This window comes from Eschrichtius robustus, chromosome 5 (assembly GCF_028021215.1).
Source record: "Eschrichtius robustus isolate mEscRob2 chromosome 5, mEscRob2.pri, whole genome shotgun sequence".
Classification (NCBI taxonomy): Eukaryota; Metazoa; Chordata; class Mammalia; order Artiodactyla; family Eschrichtiidae; genus Eschrichtius; species Eschrichtius robustus.
In genome coordinates this window covers 89620226-89637420 of record NC_090828.1, presented here as the reverse complement: position 1 = coordinate 89637420, position 17195 = coordinate 89620226, and the positions used below count along the sequence as shown (strand labels likewise).

Below are 17195 nucleotides of genomic sequence, written 5' to 3'. Positions count from 1 at the left end.
AAATTTTAAGATTTTTTGTTCTAGTTCTGTAAAAAATGCCACTGGTAATTTGATAGAGATTGCATTGAATCTGTAGATTGCTTTGGGTACTATACTCATTTTCACAATATTGATTCTTCCAATCCAAGAACATGGTATATCTCTCCATCTGTTGGTATCATCTTTAATTTCTTTCATCAGTGTCTTATAGTTGTCTGCATACAGGTCTTTTGTCTCCCTAGGTAGGTTTATTCCTAGGTATTTTATTCTTTTGGTTGCAATGGTAAATGGGAGTATTTCCTTAATTTCTCTTTCAGATTTTTCATCATTATTATATAAGAATGCAAGAGATTTCTGTGCATTAATTTTGTATCCTGCAACTTTACCAAATTCATTGATTAGCTCTAGTAGTTTTCTGGTAGCTTTTTCAGGATTCTCTATGTATAGTATTATGTCATCTGCAAACAGTGACAGTTTTACTTCTTCTTTTCCAATTTGGATTCCTTTTATTTCTTTTTCTTCTCTGACTGCCATGGCTAGGACTTCCAAAACTATGTTGAATAATGGTGGTGAGAGTGGACATCCTTGTCTTGTTCCTCATCTTAGAGGAAATGCTTTCAGTTTTTCACCATTGAGAATGATGTTTGCTGTGGGTTTGTCATATATGGCCTTTATTATGTTGAGGTAGGTTCCCTCTATGCCCACTTTCTGCAGAGTTTTATCATAAATGGGTGTTGAATTCTGTCAAAAGCTTTTTCTGCATCTATTGAGATGATCATATGGTTTTTATTCTTCAATTTGTTAATATGGTGTATCACATTGATTGATTTGCGTATATTGAAGAATCCTTGCATCCCTGGGATAAACCCCACTTGATCATGGTGTATGATCCTTTTAATGTGTTGTTGGATTCTGTTTGCTAGTATTTTGTTGAGGATTTTTGCATCTATATTCATCAGTGATATTGGTCTGTAATTTTCTTTTTTTGTAGTATCTTTGTCTGGTTTTGGTATCAGGGTGATGGTGGCCTCATAGAATGAGTTTGGGAGTGTTCCTTCCTCTGCAATATTTTGGAACAGTTTGAGAAGGATGGGTGTTAGCTCTTTTCTAAATGTTTGATAGAATTCACCTGTGAAGCCATCTGGTCCTGGACTTTGTTGGAAGATTTTTAATCACAGTTTCAATTTAATTACTTGTTATTGGTCTGTTCATATTTTCTATTTCTTTCTGGTTCAGTCTTGGAAGGTTATACCTTTCTAAGAATTTGTCCATTTCTTCCAGGTTGTCCATTTTATTGGCATAGAGTTGCTTGTAGTAGTCTCTTAGGATGCTTTGTATTTCTGCTGTGTCTGTTATAACTTCTCCTTTTTCATTTCTAATTTTATTGATTTGAGTCCTCTCCCTCTTTTTCTTGATGAGTCTGCTTAATGGTATATCAATTTTGTTTATCTTCTCAAAGAACCAGCTTTTAGTTTTATTGATCTTTGCTATTGTATTTTTTTTTTTCTATTTCATTTATTTCTGCTCTGATCTCTATGATTTCTTTCCTTCTGCTAACCTTGGGTTTTGTTTGTTCTTTTTCTCTAGTTCCTTTAGGTGTAAGGTTAGATTCTTTACTTGAGATTTTTCTTGTTTCTTGAGGTAGGCTTGTATAGCTATAAACTTCCCTCTTAGAACGGCTTTTGCTGCATCCCATAGGTTTTGGATCATCACGTTTCCATTGTCATTTGTCTCTAAATATTTTTTGATTTCCTCTTTGATTTCTTCAATGATCTCTTGGTTATTTAGTAACGTATTGTTTAGCCTCCATATGTTTGTGTTTTTTACCTTTTTTTCCCTGTAATTCATTTCTAATCTCATAGCGTTGTGGTCAGAAAAGATGCTTGATATGATTTCAATTTTCTTAAATTTACCGAGGCTTGATTTGTGACCCAAGATGTGATCTATCCTGGAGAATGTTCCGTGCGCACTTGAGAAGAAAGTGTAATCTGCTGTTTTTGGATGGAATGTCCTATAAATATGAATTAAATCTATCTGGTCTGTTGTGTCATTTAAAGCTTCTGTTTCCTTATTTATTTTCATTTTGGATGATCTGTCCATTGGTGTAAGTGAGGTGTTAAAGTCCCCCACTATTACTGTGCTACTGTCGATTTCCTCTTTCATAGCTGTTAGCACTTGACTTGCCTTATGTATTGAGGTGCTCCTATGTTGGGTGCATATATATTTATAATTGTTATATCTTCTTCTTGGATTGATCCCTTGATCATTATGTAGTGTCCTTCCTTGTCTCTTATAACATTCTTTATTTTAAAGGCTATTTTATCTGATATGAGTATTGCTACTCTGGCTTTCTTTTGATTTCCATTTGCATGGACTATCTTTTTCCATCCCCTCACTTTCAGTCTGTATGTGTCCCTAGGTCTGAAGTGGGTATCTTGTAGGCAGCATACAGATGGGTCTTGTTTTTGTATCCATTCAGAAAGCCTGTGTCTTTTGGTTGGAGCATTTAATCCATTCACGTTTAAGGTAATTATCGATGTGTATGTTCCTATGACCATTTTCTTAATTGTTTTGGGTTTGTTTTTGTAGGTCCTTTTCTTCTCTTGTGTTTCCCACTTAGGGAAGTTCATTTAGCATTTGTTGTAGAGCTGGTTTGGTGGTGCTGAATTCTCTTAGCTTTTGCTTCTCTGTAAAGCTCTTGATTTCTCCATCACATCTGAATGAGATCCTCTTAGGCTGTCTTCATTTCTTTTCATTCTTTTTTCTTTATTCTATTCCACAGCAGTGAATTCCACCATTCTGTCTTGCAGGTCACTTATCCATTCTTCTGCCTCAGTTATTCTGCTATGGATTCCTTCTAGTGTAGTTTTCATTTCAGTTATTGTATTATTCATCTCTGTTTGTTCTTTAATTCTTCTAGGTCTTTGTTAAACGTTTCTTGCATCTTCTTGATCTTTGCCTCCATTCTTTTTCCGAGGTCCTGGATCATCTTCACTATCATTATTCTGAATTCTTTTTCTGGAAGGTTGCCTATCTCCACTTCATTTAGTTGTTTTCCTGGGGTTTTATCTTGTTCCTTCATCTGGTACATAGCCCTCTGCCTTTTCATCTTGTCTGTCTTTCTGTGAATGTGGTTTTTGTTCCACAGGCTGCAGGATTGTAGTTCTTCTTGCTTCTGCTGTCTGCCCTCTCTATTTTTACTTTTAAAAATATAAACCATAGTAAATTCTATTGTTTAACTTTTCCTCCTCTCTCTCCAATTAGAGATACTTGACTTAACTTTTCTTTTTCTTAAGAAACACATGATATAAATAAAAGTATATTTCAAATTAATATGGAATACAGGTTTTATTATTTACAATCTGAACTATGATCATAGTAGTACTGTGCTATATCTCTAGATGAACAGCAAAATCCAACAAGATATCTGAACAACTATAAAAAGGACTGTTCTCTAAGTTTTGTTTAAAGTGTGTAAGCTTTTAATCATTTGCACTCTCCATTACTGGATTCTTCACAGTTATAGTAACATATTTTGTATAGTTTATGCTTCTTTCTCCGAAATTTTATAAATGTGCACTATTAACTTGTATTGAGTGTTCATTTGGTAGCAGAGACTCTGAAATGTGCCACAGATAAAGAATAGTCTGGTAGCCAGAATTCTAGTAAAATTTTACATTTAGTATTATATTACGTCAGATTGTCATAGCAAAGCTATAAGGATGCTACTATCATTTTTCATTTCATAGATGAAGATTCTGAGATTCAAAGAGATTATTGTAATCAAATATACATATATGGCCTGTCTCCAAGACTAGTGTTCTTTCAAAGTCTCCATGCTGAGTGCATTAAAAAATTTAAGGTAATGAAATAATTTCAAACAAAAATCATAATTTTAAAGGTTTTGAACAATTCAGACTTTTCAGCAAGCATCTAACTTAATGACAACTGAGACCACATCAATTTCAACCTAGAAGCTACACATTAATAATAACCATCCCTTTCTAAATCTAATTTTGTGCAATGCACAGTTCTAAACACTATAGATTAATTCATTTAATCTTCACAATTCTATAAGGTAAGTACTACTATTATTAAACCATCTTACAGTTAAGAATACTGAAGGAAAGAGAGGTTAAGTGGTTTTTCCTGGATCACAGAATGAATAGTGGCTCCAGGTTATGAACCAAGCACTGATTTTAGAGTCCATGGCATAAATCTCATTTCTACACTGTCTGCTTCCATAGATGGATAGAGTTTAGTCTTCTTTCTCTTGATATATAGATATGGAACTTAGATTATGATGGTGAAGTTGAGTAGCTCATTCATTTATGCTTTTATTTACACTCACAAATTTATTTTTAGGAACAGAGAAGTTCCCTGTGAAGAAAAAGGGCAGAGACTTTGTAAGAGACTCTTTTGAAAGATGTATAGCACAGTATAGTGGACTGAGCACATGTGTTTCCACTTCCGTTTCTTCTACTAACCCACTGCAATAGAAATATGGAAACATAAAACAGAATAAACCCATAGTGAATCCACATAATAAACAAGAGAATGACAGGCATATAAACAAAGTGTACAAGATGGTCAGTGTATGGAAACAGGAAAATGGGGAAATAGGCAGATAAAGTTGCAACCTAGAATGTGATTTTAAAAAGGCTACAGAGTAATGGAAGACATCCCTTTCCACAGAACTCCAGACGACCTTGATTTTAGCTTGGAAATAACAGTGAAGTGCAAAGAAAGGTTAAAAATAGGGTGATTAAGTCAAGATATTTTTATATGTAATACTACCTACCACCACACTGTCCCCCACCCTTTGCCCTAAGTTTACAGATGGCTAATGGCTGATAGAAAGTCTCAAATAAATACATAAGCAAAGCTCTTTTTTAAGATAGTCAGTGAAAAATTGGGGATATTAAGGCTGGTGCCCTGCAATAAGGTTCTTTTCATTCTGACCTTTGGGGAACCCAAATCCTGACCTTCTAAAGCAAAACCTGCAAACTCCCTCCTATAAGACATCTTCATGCCATGCACCTATCTGTGCCTTCAGGAGAAAGCTTCATGTGTTAAATCTCTAAATGTAATGCAGTATGTGTTCAAAGCTATGCAGAGCTCCCAGGAAGAGGTCCCCCTGCACGGAAGATACCAAGTGAAAAGAGTTTTATTTTCATAAAGATAAAGGAAACCCAGGATAGATCACCTAGTCCTTTCTTAAATGTCATGGGAAACCGGGATATTCAGTTCAATGAGGAAAACTAGCAGAGTGGAAAGTAAACACTAAGATAAAACATAGAGATGCAAAATGAATAATTCATAAAATATCTTTTAAATCATCATATATTCAAGTACATATCTCATTCTAGAAAAGTTAAAGATTATTTTAAAAAGTAATATTTAGAGAATAAAACAGGACTCAGAGATTAAAAAGTATGTCTAAATAAAAATATTTTTAATAGAATGGCTAGAAAATGTGGTTGAGGAAATCTTCCATAATAAAGAAGAAAAAGACAAACAGAAAATATGATAGAAAAGGAAAGAAATAAAATATCAGTCTAAAAAGTCCAAAAGCTGTACTTGGAATCATTGGATTCTTCACTTCTATGCAGTCACAGAAAAAAAAAAAAAGAAGAAAAATTCCAGTTTTACTTAAAAATGTCCTTAATTGACCAGTAAAAAGTATCAATTTTGTTAATCTTGACTCTTCAGTCCAGGCCTTTTTAATATTCTGAGTGACAAAATCAAGAGTGTGCAGAAAGCACTTCTGGTGCACAGTGAAGTATGACTGTGTGGAACAAATGTACTTATGAGATGGTTTGAACTGCAGGAAGAATGTGCTACTTTTTTCACAGCATATCATTTTATCCTTGAAAGAATGTCTGACAATCTATGGCTATTCAGACTTAGGTATTTGGCAGATATTTTCTCAAAAAAAAAAAAAAAATGATGGAGAACAAAGTTAGAAGACTGACAATACCAAACTTTGAGACTTATTATAAAGCTACAGTAATTGAGACAGTGTGGTATTGTTGAAAGAATAAGTTCTCTTTCTTTATAGAGCCTATGTTCTAGTGAGGGAGACAGACAAGAAATAAACAAATAGAAAAGACATCATTAAAATTCCTATAAATCAACAGCAAATAAATAAATAACTTGATTGAAATTGGGCAAAGGACTTAAATAATCATTTCTCCAAAGAAGACATGCAAACAGCCAACAGGTATATGAAACAGGTATATGAAAAGAAGCTGAACATCATTAATCATCAGAGAAATGCAAATCAAAACCACAGTGAGATATCACCTCACACCTGGCTATCATAAAAAAAACCCCAAAAACAAACAAAACAAAAAACATAGCAATGCTGGCAAGGAGGCAAGGATGTGGAGAAATTGAAACTCTTGTACACTGTTGCTAGGAATGTAAAATGGCACAGCCATTATTGAAAATAGTACAGAGATTACTCAAAAAATTAAAAATAGACAACAATATGACCTAGCAATTCCAGTTTTGGGTATATGTACAAAACAATTGAAGTCAAAATCTTGAAGAGATATTAACACTCCAATGTTCACTGCAGCATTATTCATAATAGCAAAGGTATGGTATGGAAACAACCTAAATGTCCATCAAAAGATGAATGGATCAATAAAATGTGGTATGTATATACAATGGAATATCATTCAGCCTGAAAAAAGAGGAAAATATTCTGGTGGGGGATGCTGATAACAGGCAAGGCTACACATGTGTAGGGATAGGGGAATGTAGGAAATCTCTGTATTTTTGTGTCAATTTTGCTGTGAACCTAAAACTGCTCTAACAAAATAAAGTCTTCTACAAAAAGGGAATTTTGCCGTATGCAACAACATGGATGAACCTTGAGGAAATGATGGTAAGATTAGCCAGTCACAGAAGGATAACTATTGTATGATTCCACTCACATGAGGTATCTAAAATAGTCAAACTCATAGTAACAGAGAGTAGAATAGTGGTTGCCAGGGCCTGAGGGAGGGGGGAAAATGGGGGAGTTGCTGTCCAGCAGGTATAAAGTTTCAGTTATAGAAAATGAATAAGTTCTAGAGATCTGCTGTACAACATTGTGCCTACCACTAATGATACTGTATAGTGCACTTAAAAATCTGTTAAGAGGATAGATCTCTTGGCAAGTGTTCTTACCACAATAAAAAAAAGTAAGATAAGAAATAACTGAAGACTGCCATTAGTCCTATAAAGAAAACAGGCACAGTTTCATTTTTTTAGTTAGTTTCCCTACCTTTGTCTGCATATAACTCCATTCTACTCACCCTTCATTGCACAAGTCTAACCCCACCCTCAGTGAAATACTTCAAACTAGCACATCCCACATTGACTCTTCCTTCTCACTGATTCTAAAGCCTCTACAGACAGAATCACATGGTTTCATATTAAATGGTTGCTTTTTCTTTTCTTTTCACTTGTACTAATTTTGACTCCTTATCCAGAGATGAAAACTCCTGAAAACAAGGATGCTGTCTTGTACTTCTTTGTATGCTTCACAGTGCTTTGCATTCTTTTGAACTGAGCATGATGTAGAAATTACCTAAATACTGTGAAATGACTGGGGAAATAATATCCCTAAAAATATCTCCCATAATAATTCATCACTGAGAAAACATTTAAGTAAAGCCACCTCTCCAATTTCCTCTTGATATTATCTTTTCAAAATTTCTCTTTTTAAATATCCTTTTTGAAGATCCCTCTAACATAAAGAACTTTGGTTTTGACTGTGTAATTATTATTTAGAATCACATTTGTTTCTCTCACTTTTTTTCTCACACTGTTATTCATACAAATATACTAGAATCTTCAGAAATTACCAGATTTCAAAAATTGCTTGCTTAAGTTGTATGTAAGTAATTATGAATTTCTCTATTTCACTATTACAGGCTGAACTGTGAACTCCAAAATTCATGTGTTAAAGTTCTAACTGTCAGTACCTCAGACTGGGGCTGTATTTGAACATAAGGTCTTCAAAGAGGTAATTAAGTTAAAATTAGGTTATTAGTGTGGGTCCTAATCCAATGTGATTGATGTCCTTATAAAAAGAAAATTAGGACACAGACACACACAGGTGGAAGACCCAGGAAAGAGAAGATAGCCATCTACAGGCCACGGAGAGAGGCCTCAGAAGAAATCAACCATGTCCACACCTTGATTTCAGACTTCAAGACTCCAGAACAGTGAGAAAAATTTCTGTTAAGGCACCCAGTCTGTGGGACTTTGTTATGGCAGCCCTAGCAAACGAATACATTTACTAATAGGGATATAGAAGAAATTTATGAGCTATAAAAAAGAATTCATGTAAATATCATAAATATAAATTGATTCTACCATACAGTCTCCAAACTCTTTACTCAAAAGAGAAAGAGACAGACAGACAGAGAGAGAAATTAAGAAAGGAAATAAATTTACTGTGACCTACTAAGTTCCAAGGCCTTTGCTAGGCTTTGAACATAAGCACATATGATTGCCTCATAATAAATGAGATGTGATGTGTTAAAACACCTGTCAATAAACAAAATCTATAACTTTTTAAAAAAATCCATAAATACAGCAACAAACATCAAAAGAAATAGCCCAAAGAGTTGAGATTGTATCTACTGCCTAGGAATTTGGGTAGGGGAGAATTCTCACTTGTGACTTCAGTAACTAAATTTCACCCTAATAGCTCCAAAATCTCTCTCATATCCCTAACTATCCTCCTAATCTTCAGTACATGTATCCTACTACATCGTAGGAATTTCTACCTGACTATAATGAAGTCACTACAAACTTTACATGACCAAAATGAAATCCATTTTATTTTTTCCATGTATGCTTCTTTCCCAATAGATTTCTGTTATGAATTTTTGTATCCCCTGCTAAATTCATATGTTGAAATCTTACTCCCAAGGTGTGGTGCCAAGGGGGGTGATTAGGTTGTAAGGGTGGAGCCCTCATGAATGGAATTAGTGTCCTTACAGAAGGCACACCCCTGAGAGCTCTTTATCCCTTCGGCTGTGAGACAGTAAGACCAGCTGGCTGGCTGTCAACCAAGAAGCATATTCTCATCAGACACTGAATCTGCTGCGTCCTTGATCTTGGACTTCCCAGCCTCCAGAACATTGAGAAATAAATGTTTGCTATTTAAGCCACCCAACCTATGGTATTTTTGTTATAGCAGCCTGAACTAAGACAGCTTCTGACAGTAAATGGTCCCCAACGCAGGCATCAGAGGTAAAAACCAGATAGTCATCTTTTTTTCCCCCTATCACCACCATGGCATTTCCCAGGCGCCTTTCTGATCTGAGCAAGCCCACTTAATTCTTCGCTTTATATTCTCAGGAGTGTTTTATTTTCCCTCCATTCCCACTAAAACTGCTTAGCTCAGGACCCCATTATTTCTCACTCCCCTGACTATCATTGCTGAGGAAACACTAGAGTGATCTTTCCAAAATGCAAATCTAAGCATGTCACTCTGCCGCTTAAAATTCTCCAATGGCTTGCTTTCCCCTGCCAAACCACTTTGCATGGCACAAAGGCCATCCATGATTTGATGCCTACTTAACTTTCCATCACCAGATCTATTACTGCCCACTATGCACCATGTTCCAGGAATACTGAACTGCAGTCAACTTTCAATTTCCCAAGGATAGATTGACCACGTTATAGAAAAAAAAAAAAAAAAAAAAGATGAAAATAAGCCAAAGACAGCTTATTTGTAAAGAAAAAGAAGTAAAACTTGTGAATAAGAGAAAAATCTACATATCAGAATGAGCCTATTACTTATAATTATATAGGAACCATTCCATTTTTACATTGTACCTACTGCAAATCAGGAACGCCCCTCCACCTGGACAGTTAGAGGTGAATATGCTTGCTTACAGCAGTCTGTTAGCCTGTTAACCGCTCTTTGGTGCAGGAGCAGCTTTTTGCAGTTTGTCTGAAGCTCTGGGCAAAATTCTATTTCTTAGGGCAGTGACGGTACTAGAAGTCTCTTTGCTCTGCCTTCTCCCAAGACTTGTTTTTATTTATTTTTCTTAAACAGAGAATCTGGAGAATGACAATGAAGGTGGGATGGAGAGCACTGAAGAACAAAGCCCAGAATTTTGCTTTGAAGCCTTTGTGACCTTGAACTGACAAATGTGGTCCAAAATTCTCTCAGTTCATTGTTACACTGAGGTTTGCCTTACTGAGAACTGAGGGGGCAGTCTGGGGTTGTAGCGAAAAAAACTTGAGAATGGCAGGTAATTTAATTTCCAAGCTGATGGCCTGACTGTGCTGCTGGTGAACTAGTACTTGTGCAATGATGAAGGAGAGGATGACAGTGAGAGGGAAGAATTTGCTGACAAAAACAAGGCAGCTCCGAATAACTTCTTGCTGGGATATTTAGAAAACAAAAAGTAGAGTTTATTCAATGAAAAAGATTGTTTTCATCGGAAAAAGGGAAGAGGAGAAAGAGGAGGGGGAGGAGGAGAAGATCTACTCAGCTCAGAGCAGACTATTTCAATATTTTAATGAAATACATTTGAATTAAATATCTACCTTGTATCACAGTTGTGTTGAATTGTGTCTGAACAATGTTTTTTCTGTATTCACCCAATTTCCATTACCCTAGTCAATAGGATAATATAGAGTGGATATAATTTTCCAAAACAATGATTCATTAATATCCTATGCCCTTTTATATTTGTCCTCAATTTACTTCCTCCATATGGAATCCTTGCCTCCACTGCTACACCTAGCTGTACTCCCATTATATGAATAATGGACACATACCCAGATTTCTAGACTCAGCTCAAATGGTACTGCTGTTTGGGAACTTTGATTGTCCCCAAGACGTAGAGTGGTTCACCTGACCCTTTGTGTTTTTCTGTGTACAATTCTAACATTCCTAATCCTATGGTACTATATTTATTTACATGTCTGTCTCCGTGTTTAAAATGTAAGACTCTTTGGGGGAGGAATTAGTCTTACTAACTCTTATCTTCCATACATATGCCAATGCCAGTTACAGGGATGGTTTTTAAGGCTGGCTGAGAGTCACTACAGTAGGTGAGAGAGTGTGGCTTGGAGTCACAAATGTGCTTTGATATCTGGCTATGACACTTCCTCTCTGGGTGATTTTGAACAACTTACTTGGATTCTTATTATTAGTCTCCTCATCTGTAAAACAAAGAAAATTCTACTACACTCATATAATATATAAAGTAGTTAGCCAAGTGACTTGAACGGTAAGAACACTAATCAGTACCTATATACAATAAAAGAAAGAATGAGTCAAAAAAATAAAATCTAAAACATACATGTGACTATACTGATTCAATACATAAACAATTCAGAAAAACATTTCTATCCACTGTCAACTGGAATGTGTGTGGAATTATTTTTCCGGAATTAATGATGAATTACTGTATTTCTATGATTTTACACTACTTCTCTTGTGGCTAGCAGAATGTGCCACCCCAAAATATGCCTCTATGGCTTGGATTATTTGGAACTGATAATTTTAAGGAAAACCAGACACATGAGAAGCTCTGAAAACAGAGTAGGAATTACCTTGTGGTATGAAAAATTTACATTAGAAAGTGGACCTGTACCAGGAAGAGAATTATTACCTGAGATAACTTTTTCATCTCAGAGAGTTATCTGCAAGGCAGGGCAACCTTTGTTTACTAAACATCTCCTATTCTCACTTTTCCATGAATTGCCTTCTCTTCTTTGAAGCTGTAGACCCCTTTCCTTAACTCAGGAAATAAATGGTATATAAAATATAAATGGTACATAAACCTCCATAGTATAGCCATCTTTTGAATCTTATATCTTTGTGGGACTCCTGTACATAGATAATTTTTTTTTGTCTCTTGTTAATCTGTCCTTTATTACAAGGGATATCGGCCAAGAGTCTAGGAGGGTAGAGAGAAAATTGTTTCCTCCCTCCCCCTTACCACTAGTTAGATTCATTCACCTGGAGGCTGGTTGAGATTAGTAGTGTAATTCCTGACAATGGAAAAGAATAATGCTAATTGCCTGTGGTGATCACTCCAAAGTGATCAAGTTCAAGTCACATATAAAATGGCCTATTAAGATAGAAAAAATAGAATATTAGAACCTCAATTTATATTTGTAACTGTTATAAACAAGGGAGATTAACAGCATTCAAAGACAACTTAATTCTTTGTTTGACTTTTACGTATGCATTGTTTAGGAGAAAGGTTTAAAAGAATCACTTCCCTGCTGTTAAGGGGCTCAGCTTAAGCAAGGTCTAAAGAGGGTTAAGTTAAATAATGACCTTCTCTGTTTTGGACTGAGTTGTGTTCCACCATCCCCCACCTCCCCAAATCCATACATTGAAGTCCTAACCTCCAGTGTAGACTACATTTGGAATTGGGTCTTAGAGAGGTAACTAAGGTTACAGTAGGTCATAAGGGTGGGACCCTAATCCAATAGAACTGGTGTCACTATAAGAAGACACTATACCAGGAATGTGGGCACAGAGGAAAGACCACATGAGGACACAGTGAGAAGGCGGTCATCTGCAAGCCAAGGAGGCCTGGGGAGAAACCAAACCTACTGACACCTTGATCTCGGATTTCCAGGCTCCACAACTGTGAGAAGATAAATTTCTATTGTTTAAGCCACCCAGTCTGTAGTATTTTGTTATGGCAGCCCTCACTGACTAATACACTGACATATATCTGCTAACTTATTAGGCGCAGACCAGAGCACTGGGAAAGTTATTTAAAAGAGTCTGAGACATTTTGAAGGTCCAGGCTGACCTTAGGAGCACAATAGGAGAAGTACAATAGGAGCCACTGAGAGAAAACTCACCCTAAATTAAAGCAGATCTGAACCTTACCTCTAAAATATATTCCAATTACCTACTTCCAAATTATTTCTAAGACCTCCACTGCTTCCACTTCCACTGCTACCACACTAGTCCAAGCTGTCACAAACTCTCACCTGGACTCCTATACCAGCCTCCTAAAGTTCACCAGCATCCATCCTTTTCCTCTCCCATAGTACAGTCTTCACACAGCGCTGAGTAATCATTTTAAAACAGAATCTCATCGCCCTTGGCCCTCCTCTCCTGTGGCATGAAGCTCCTGCTACTCCAGCCACATTAGCCAGAAACTGCCAAGCATTTTCTGGCCTTAAGGGGTTTTTACTTGCTATTTTCTCTGCCCAGAAAGCTCTTCCTAAGACGTCTTCACAAGGCTAGATCTTGCATGCCATTCAAGTATAAGCTCAAATAGCATCTCCTTGGCAAGGACTTTATGGAAACTCTTCTCTCTTTTATTTCACACTGCTTTTCCCCATCTGACATTTTCATAAATACTTATGCATTTACTATCTACTCCAGCTAAATGCAAGTTCATGAAGATAGGGATTTGAGCTGCTTTTCTCACCCCTGTGTCTCTAGTTCCTTGAAAAGACATAATCTAAATATATAATGATTAATAAATGCTCCCTATTCTAATAGAAATTCTAGTTCTAGAAATAATTGGGGCTGATACTAGAAATACCCCCAATTCAATCGCTCTGATGCTTAGGATATGCTTTGGGCAAAAGGGCTGTGTATGAATGCGAGAGAGAAAGAGATAAATTGAAAAACTGACCACCTAGAATTATTATCACCTGGAACCTGAGCAGTTTCATGGATTTTTCTTTTTTCTTTTGTTTTGATATCCCTGAATATGTGGGACACTGGAAAACAGATCTTTTTCTTTAAGTAGCAACGGCATCTCAAATTTCTGATGCTGAGTTTCATCAGTGAACCTGGTTAAGGCAGCAAGTAGTGACCTGGTACTGCTCCTAACATGGCAGTCGTGGTAAATGGGGACATTTCTAAGGTTGGGTGCCAGCTCTCTACTAAGTAGTGAGGCATGGCTAGAAGAGGGAGTATCTAAAGGTCGGCAATTAAGATCTTCCTCAGGAAGTAGCCCTGCGTTCCTTTTAGAGATTGCAAACAATAGGAAGATCTATTTAAAATCAAAGTAAGCGGAGAGCTGCAGCTGCTTGTGTTTTCTGCACTCTCTGGGGATGGCTGAGGGAGACGGGAAGCAGGTGATAGCTGAGAACTGGAATTTGAGGATCAGCGCTGGAGCTGAGTAGAGTTCCCTTTCCTCCAGGTAAACCAAGATTTCATTTTTAAGATGGGAAGTCTAGGAAACCCAGCCGTGATTTTACCTAGCACTCCACAGGCCTGTGCCTCCACCATGACCCCACATAACCAGTACAAGAAAACAACCTATGAGTGTAACACGTAGAGAAAATGAGTAAGCAAAACAAGATCTTCATTTAATTTCTTGTACAGTGTGGTAAAAGATCTTAAAGTAGAGAATGAAGAGAACTGTTAGAACTTTTCAGAGAATCCAGCACCTTCAACACAAGGAAACAGCTTGGAATTTCAAAAATAAATTTAAACACATAAACCGTGAATATGAAGTATGTGTTTGAAAAATACCGTCAAGAACATCAATGCATGTGGATTTGAAACACTTGATACTGGGTCATGCAGTGATCTTCAAACTGATTTTCTGAATGAGAATCTTCCAAAAAAAAGATTGAATGAAGAAAAAACAAAATTGGTGAAGCAGGTTCAAGAGAAAGGAGACTTTCTTCAAAGGCTAAAACTAGTTAAAATGTATAGATCAAAGAAAGGTCTGTCTCAGACACAGTTGTTAACAAAGAGGTGGAGAAGCTGCAGCCAGCTGTTGCTCTGAGTTGCAGTCAGGTGTGTCTAAGAAATCAAGGTTTACTCAGTTGATAGACCACTATGGGTTAGATGAGAAATTGCTACACTATAACAGAAATGATGAAGAACTTATAGGTGTTTAATTAATAATTTTTTTCCAGAATATCTTTGTAAATGACAACTTAATTAAAAGATACTTATACATTTTAAAGGGAAGATATAAACCATTAAGGGCTTAAAGAAAGATATTATGGTGAACCTGGATCAACTGAGGGCATTCTATTATATAAACATAAACTAAGATCTAAAATGAAAATTTAGTACTTTGAATAAATTTTTCAAAACACTTGACAGTTAAAAAAAATTTTTAATCATGTTTAAAAAAATTTGTACAATTTTGGATGTAACTTTTAGTTATTTTTTGATTTCCTCTTTGATTTCTTCAGTGATCTCTTGGTTATTTAGTAATGTATTGTTTAGCCTCCATGTGTTTGTGTTTTTTACATTTTATTCCTTGTAATTCATTTCTAATCTCATAGCGTTGTGGTCATAAAAGATGCTTGATATGATTTCAATTTTCTTAAATTTACCGAGGCTTGATTTGTGACCCAAGATGTGATCTATCCTGGAGAATGTTCTGTGCGCACTTGAGAAGAAAGTGTAATCTGCTGTTTTTGGATGGAATGTCCTATAAATATGAATTAAATCTATCTGGTCTATTGTGTCATTTAAAGCTTGTGTTTCCTTATTTATTTTAATTTTGGATATTCTGTCCATTGGTGTAAGTGAGGTGTTAAAGTCCCCCACTATGATTGTGTTACTGTCGATTTCCTCTTTTATAGCTGTTAGCACTTGCCTTATGTATTGAGGTGCTCCTATGTTGGGTGCATATATATTTATAATTGTTATATCTTCTTCTTGGATCATTCCCTTGATCATTATGTAGTGTCCTTCCTTGTCTCTTATAACATTCTTTATTTTAAAGTCTATTTTATCTGATATGAGTATTGCTACTCCGGCTTTCTTTTGATTTCCATTTGCATGGACTATCCTTTTCCATCCCCTCACTTTCAGTCTGTATGTGTCCCTAGGTCTGAAGTGGGTCTCTTGTAGACAGCATACAGATGCGTCTTGTTTTTGTATCCATTCAGAAAGCCTGTGTCTTTTGGTTGGAGCATTTAATCCATTCACGTTTAAGGTAATTATCAATGTGTATGTTCCTATGACCATTTTCTTAATTGTTTTGGGTTTGTTTTTGTAGGTCCTTTTCTTCTTTTGTGTTTCCCACTTAGAGAAGTTCCTTTAGCATTTGTTGTAGAGCTGGTTTGGTGGTGCTGAATTCTCTTAGCTTTTGCTTCTCTGTAAAGCTTTTGATTTCTCCATCAAATCTGAATGAGATCCTTGCTGGGTAGAATAATAATGGTAGTAGATTCTTCCATTTCATCACTTTAAGTATATCATGCCACTCCCTTCTGGCTTGTAGAGTTTCTGCTGAGAAATCAGCTGTTAAGCTTATGGGAGTTCCCTTGTATGTTATTTGTCGTTTTTCCCTTGCTGCTTTCAATAATTTTTCTTTGTCTTTAATTTTTGCCAATTTGATTACTATGTGTCTCGGCGTGTTTCTCCTTGGGTTTATCCTGTATGGGACTCGCTGAGCTTCCTGGACTTGGGTGGCTATTTCCTTTCCCATGTTAGGGACGTTTTCAACTATAATCTCTTCAAATATTTTCTCTGGTCCTTTCTCTCTCTCTTCTCCTTCTGGGACCCCTATAAGGTGAATGTTGTTGCATTTAATGTTGTCCCAGAGGTCTCTTAGGCTGTCTTCATTTCTTTTCATTCATTTTTCTTTATTCTGTTCCATGGCAGTAAACTCCACCATTCTGTCTTCCAGGTCACTTATCCGTTCTTCTGCCTCAGTTATTCTGCTATTGATTCCTTCTAGTGTAGTTTTCAGTTATTGTATTGTTCATCTCTGTTTGTTTGTTCTTTAATTCTTCTAGGTCTTTGTTAAACGTTTCTTGCATCTTCTTGATCTTTGCCTCCATTCTTTTTCCGAGGTCCTGGATCATCTTCACTATCATTATTCTGAATTCTTTTTCTGGAAGGTTGCCTATCTCCACTTCATTTAGTTGTTTTCCTGGGGTTTTATCTTGTTCCTTCATCTGGCACATAGACCTCTGCCTTTTCATCTTGTCTATCTTTCTGTGAATGTGTTTTTTGTTCCACAGGCTGCAGGATTGTAGTTCTTCTTGCTTCTGCTGTCTGCCCTCTGGTGAATGAGGCTATCTAAGTGGCTTGTGCAAGTTTCCTGATGGGAGGGACTCTGGATGTAACTTTTAATACATTATTTTATTTTGGTAAAAGAGTTCTATTATAAATGTTAACAATAATCCAGTCAGTGGATGTCTAATCCTAAACTGGTCTAAAAATACCTGCATCTCTTCTAAGTTTATGACCCTTGCTTCCATCCTTTTATCACATATTTCCATCTGGATGG

General features: G+C 36.2%; 1 protein-coding gene and 1 pseudogene across 1 annotated transcript in view; one reads left to right on the top strand and one right to left on the bottom strand.

The window, feature by feature from the left end:
• LRP1B (LDL receptor related protein 1B) overlaps positions 1–17195 on the bottom strand; it is a 1676205-nt gene that overhangs the window by 561037 nt on the left and 1097973 nt on the right. The window lies entirely within an intron of this gene.
• LOC137764938 (swi5-dependent recombination DNA repair protein 1 homolog pseudogene) lies at positions 14157–14841 on the top strand (annotated as a pseudogene).